Raw genomic sequence first — 6,112 nt, forward strand, 5'->3', positions numbered from 1 at the left:
CTATCAGCTACCACTCTCTCTCTCCCTTTCTCATTTAACTCTTCCTTCTCTATCAGCTACCACTCTCTCTCTCCCTTTCTCATTTAACCCTTCCTTCTCTATCAGCTACCACTCTCTCTCTCCCTTTCTCATTTAACCCTTCCTTCTCTATCAGCTACCACTCTCTCTCTCCCTTTCTCATTTAACTCTTCCTTCTCTATCAGCTACCACTCTCTCTCTCTCTCTCTCTCATTTAACTCTTCCTTCTCTATCAACCAACCCACTCTCTCTTCCTTTCTCATTTAACTCTTCCTTCTCTATCAGCTACCACTCTCTCTCTTTCTCATTTAACTCTTCCTTCTCTATCAGCTACCACTCCCTCTCTCACTTTCTCATTTAACTCTTCCTTCTCTATCAGCTACCACTCTCTCTCTCCCTTTCTCATTTAACTCTTCCTTCTCTATCAGCTACCACTCTCTCTCTCCCTTTCTCATTTAACTCTTCCTTCTCTATCAGCTACCACTCTCTCTCTTTCTCATTTAACTCTTCCTTCTCTATCAGCTACCACTCTCTCTCTCCCTTTCTCATTTAACTCTTCCTTCTCTATCAGCTACCACTCTCTCTCTCCCTTTCTCATTTAACTCTTCCTTCTCTATCAGCTACCACTCTCTCTCTCTCTCTCTCTCATTTAACTCTTCCTTCTCTATCAACCAACCCACTCTCTCTTCCTTTCTCATTTAACTCTTCCTTCTCTATCAGCTACCACTCTCTCTCTCCCTTTCTCATTTAACCCTTCCTTCTCTATCAGCTACCACTCTCTCTCTCCCTTTCTCATTTAACTCTTCCTTCTCTATCAGCTACCACTCTCTCTCTCCCTTTCTCATTTAACTCTTCCTTCTCTATCAGCTACCACTCTCTCCCTCCCTTTCTCATTTAACTCTTCCTTCTCTATCAGCTACCACTCTCTCTCTCCCTTTCTCATTTAACTCTTCCTTCTCTATCAGCTACCACTCTCTCTCTCCCTTTCTCATTTAACTCTTCCTTCTCTATCAGCTACCACTCTCTCTCTCTCTTTCTCATTTAACTCTTCCTTCTCTATCAGCTACCACTCTCTCTCTCCCTTTCTCATTTAACTCTTCCTTCTCTATCAGCTACCACTCTCTCTCTCCCTTTCTCATTTAACCCTTCCTTCTCTATCAGCTACCACTCTCTCTCTCCCTTTCTCATTTAACTCTTCCTTCTCTATCAGCTACCACTCTCTCTCTCCCTTTCTCATTTAACTCTTCCTTCTCTATCAGCTACCACTCTCTCCCTCCCTTTCTCATTTAACTCTTCCTTCTCTATCAGCTACCACTCTCTCTCTCCCTTTCTCATTTAACCCTTCCTTCTCTATCAGCTACCACTCTTTCTCTTTCTCATTTAACTCTTCCTTCTCTATCAGCTACCACTCTCTCTCTCCCTTTCTCATTTAACTCTTCCTTCTCTATCAGCTACCACTCTCTCTCTCCCTTTCTCATTTAACTCTTCCTTCTCTATCAGCTACCACTCTCTCTCTCCCTTTCTCATTTAACCCTTCCTTCTCTATCAGCTACCACTCTCTCTCTTTCTCATTTAACCCTTCCTTCTCTATCAGCTACCACTCTCTCTCTCCCTTTCTCATTTAACTCTTCCTTCTCTATCAGCTACCACTCTCTCTCTCACTTTCTCATTTAACTCTTCCTTCTCTATCAGCTACCACTCTCTCTCTCCCTTTCTCATTTAACTCTTCCTTCTCTATCAGCTACCACTCTCTCTCTCCCTTTCTCATTTAACCCTTCCTTCTCTATCAGCTACCACTCTCTCTCTTTCTCATTTAACTCTTCCTTCTCTATCAGCTACCACTCTCTCTCTCCCTTTCTCATTTAACTCTTCCTTCTCTATCAGCTACCACTCTCTCTCTCCCTTTCTCATTTAACTCTTCCTTCTCTATCAGCTACCACTCTCTCTCTCCCTTTCTCATTTAACTCTTCCTTCTCTATCAGCTACCACTCTCTCTCTTTCTCATTTAACTCTTCCTTCTCTATCAGCTACCACTCTCTCTCTTTCTCATTTAACTCTTCCTTCTCTATCAGCTACCACTCTCTCTCTCCCTTTCTCATTTAACTCTTCCTTCTCTATCAGCTACCACTCTCTCTCTCCCTTTCTCATTTAACTCTTCCTTCTCTATCAGCTACCACTCTCTCTCTCCCTTTCTCATTTAACTCTTCCTTCTCTATCAGCTACCACTCTCTCTCTTTCTCATTTAACTCTTCCTTCTCTATCAGCTACCACTCTCTCTCTCCCTTTCTCATTTAACTCTTCCTTCTCTATCAGCTACCACTCTCTCTCTCCCTTTCTCATTTAACTCTTCCTTCTCTATCAGCTACCACTCTCTCTCTCTCTCTCTCTCATTTAACTCTTCCTTCTCTATCAACCAACCCACTCTCTCTTCCTTTCTCATTTAACTCTTCCTTCTCTATCAGCTACCACTCTCTCTCTCCCTTTCTCATTTAACTCTTCCTTCTCTATCAGCTACCACTCTCTCTCTCCCTTTCTCATTTAACTCTTCCTTCTCTATCAGCTACCACTCTCTCTCTTTCTCATTTAACTCTTCCTTCTCTATCAGCTACCACTCTCTCTCTCCCTTTCTCATTTAACTCTTCCTTCTCTATCAGCTACCACTCTCTCTCTTTCTCATTTAACTCTTCCTTCTCTATCAGCTACCACTCTCTCTCTCCCTTTCTCATTTAACTCTTCCTTCTCTATCAGCTACCACTCTCTCCCTTTCTCATTTAACTCTTCCTTCTCTATCAGCTACCACTCTCTCTCTCCCTTTCTCATTTAACTCTTCCTTCTCTATCAGCTACCACTCTCTCTCTCCCTTTCTCATTTAACTCTTCCTTCTCTATCAGCTACCACTCTCTCTCTCCCTTTCTCATTTAACTCTTCCTTCTCTATCAGCTACCACTCTCTCTCTCCCTTTCTCATTTAACTCTTCCTTCTCTATCAGCTACCACTCTCTCTCTTTCTCATTTAACTCTTCCTTCTCTATCAGCTACCACTCTCTCTCTTTCTCATTTAACTCTTCCTTCTCTATCAGCTACCACTCTCTCTCTCCCTTTCTCATTTAACTCTTCCTTCTCTATCAGCTACCACTCTCTCTCTCCCTTTCTCATTTAACTCTTCCTTCTCTATCAGCTACCACTCTCTCTCTCCCTTTCTCATTTAACTCTTCCTTCTCTATCAGCTACCACTCTCTCTCTTTCTCATTTAACTCTTCCTTCTCTATCAGCTACCACTCTCTCTCTCCCTTTCTCATTTAACTCTTCCTTCTCTATCAGCTACCACTCTCTCTCTCCCTTTCTCATTTAACTCTTCCTTCTCTATCAGCTACCACTCTCTCTCTCTCTCTCTCTCATTTAACTCTTCCTTCTCTATCAACCAACCCACTCTCTCTTCCTTTCTCATTTAACTCTTCCTTCTCTATCAGCTACCACTCTCTCTCTCCCTTTCTCATTTAACTCTTCCTTCTCTATCAGCTACCACTCTCTCTCTCCCTTTCTCATTTAACTCTTCCTTCTCTATCAGCTACCACTCTCTCTCTTTCTCATTTAACTCTTCCTTCTCTATCAGCTACCACTCTCTCTCTCCCTTTCTCATTTAACTCTTCCTTCTCTATCAGCTACCACTCTCTCTCTTTCTCATTTAACTCTTCCTTCTCTATCAGCTACCACTCTCTCTCTCCCTTTCTCATTTAACTCTTCCTTCTCTATCAGCTACCACTCTCTCCCTTTCTCATTTAACTCTTCCTTCTCTATCAGCTACCACTCTCTCTCTCCCTTTCTCATTTAACTCTTCCTTCTCTATCAGCTACCACTCTCTCTCTCCCTTTCTCATTTAACTCTTCCTTCTCTATCAGCTACCACTCTCTCTCTCCCTTTCTCATTTAACCCTTCCTTCTCTATCAGCTACCACTCTCTCCCTTTCTCATTTAACTCTTCCTTCTCTATCAGCTACCACTCTCTCTCTCCCTTTCTCATTTAACTCTTCCTTCTCTATCAGCTACCACTCTCTCTCTCCCTTTCTCATTTAACTCTTCCTTCTCTATCAGCTACCACTCTCTCTCTCCCTTTCTCATTTAACTCTTCCTTCTCTATCAGCTACCACTCTCTCTCTCCCTTTCTCATTTAACCCTTCCTTCTCTATCAGCTACCACTCTCTCTCTCCCTTTCTCATTTAACCCTTCCTTCTCTATCAGCTACCACTCTCTCCCTTTCTCATTTAACTCTTCCTTCTCTATCAGCTACCACTCTCTCTCTCCCTTTCTCATTTAACTCTTCCTTCTCTATCAGCTACCACTCTCTCTCTCCCTTTCTCATTTAACCCTTCCTTCTCTATCAGCTACCACTCTCTCCCTTTCTCATTTAACTCTTCCTTCTCTATCAGCTACCACTCTCTCTCTCCCTTTCTCATTTAACTCTTCCTTCTCTATCAGCTACCACTCTCTCTCTCCCTTTCTCATTTAACTCTTCCTTCTCTATCAGCTACCACTCTCTCTCTCCCTTTCTCATTTAACTCTTCCTTCTCTATCAGCTACCACTCTCTCTCTTTCTCATTTAACTCTTCCTTCTCTATCAGCTACCACTCTCTCTCTCTCTCTCCTCTCATTAAATTCATATTTACACTCAAGAGGATAATCAAAACTTAAGTGCATCATTTTATTGACAAGTTTGACAAGCAATGGTCAATTGCAGTGTAAAATAAGTGACCAGAAATCAGATAAATAAATGACAAATCAATATGAATGAAATTGCACAACTGATAAAAATTGGGTGAATCACTTGGCAGACAATCAACTATACCAAGCCAACACACACTTGTAAAACTGTTCTGAGATGGAAAGGGTATGGATTGTATGGCAATCAAAAGCCTGAAAATGGCATATATTTATGGAAAGCACACCTCTATGTCAATAACATCATTGCACACCCTGTCAACTTGACTTCTACTCAAGGCATCAACTGTATACAAGAGTATGAAGTCTGATTTAAAGTTTAATCTCTGCCTTGTCTGTAAATCAAATGCTGTGATAGACTGTGAAGTGTGTGATGGCTTGAAATAAGCAGTAAGGAATTGAACCCTCTTCCCAGGCCAATAAGACATGATTAACGAATAAGCACAAAGTAAATAACGGTGGATTGTTCCATATAATCATTTAAACACAAATCTCCAAAATACTTGATTAATCTCTAATAGTTTTTAAAATGTGTATGTACTCTTCAATCCACTAGTAACTGAAGAAATCTGTAATTACTTCGGCAGAACATAATGTGATTTGTGTGTACTTTTCAGGGGCCGCGGAACGGTTTTCAAAGTGGGGGGGGGGGCTGACCATGCTAAAAATCACAATAGTATGGTCATTTTTTTGTTTCTGTACACGGTTCCGCGGCCCCTGCTTTTTTTTTTAGGTTTGGCAAATCTATAAAAAATAGCCTTTGTCTTTTTTTGAAAGGTAATTTTTAAAGAGCTTCTTTTTTTTACCAAGCTCACTTATCTAATACCCCTAAATAAAAGCATCCCATTTAACAACTCACAGTTTCGTAAACAAAAATCATAAAATAGAATTTGTTGACTCTTGATTCTAATGTAATTGACCAACAAATAAATGTGATTCTTGGCACAAAATTCTTCAGAGTACAAGTGGTTTTAAATCTTTGTATGTTCATATAAATGCACGAGATAGAACAAGTAGTACAAAAAAAATGCAAATGTAACATTTGCACGTTTTGAAAAAGTATAAAAACCATCATTGCAAGAATAAATACAACTTCAATGTACAAATTTGAGCATATAAAACAGCTTACACTATCCTAAATAATTGTTCTTTACAAATGATGATGTAAGAAGTATATCAAAATATTGAATTAAAAACAGGGACAAGACTTTTCTGTACATTATATTTCCACTCAGTAAAACTTGTAATTAATTTTCTTTCCCATGACTGAAACTTTTTTTTTTTCAATTCTCTGATCAGAGCTTTAGTTTAACACTGATAAAGAAAAAGTCCTGTCCCAAGTTAAAAAATTGCACACATGTCATATTTCTTTCATGTAAA

The sequence above is a fragment of the Lytechinus variegatus genome, chromosome 7, assembly GCF_018143015.1.
Source record: "Lytechinus variegatus isolate NC3 chromosome 7, Lvar_3.0, whole genome shotgun sequence".
NCBI classification, from domain to species: domain Eukaryota; kingdom Metazoa; phylum Echinodermata; class Echinoidea; order Temnopleuroida; family Toxopneustidae; genus Lytechinus; species Lytechinus variegatus.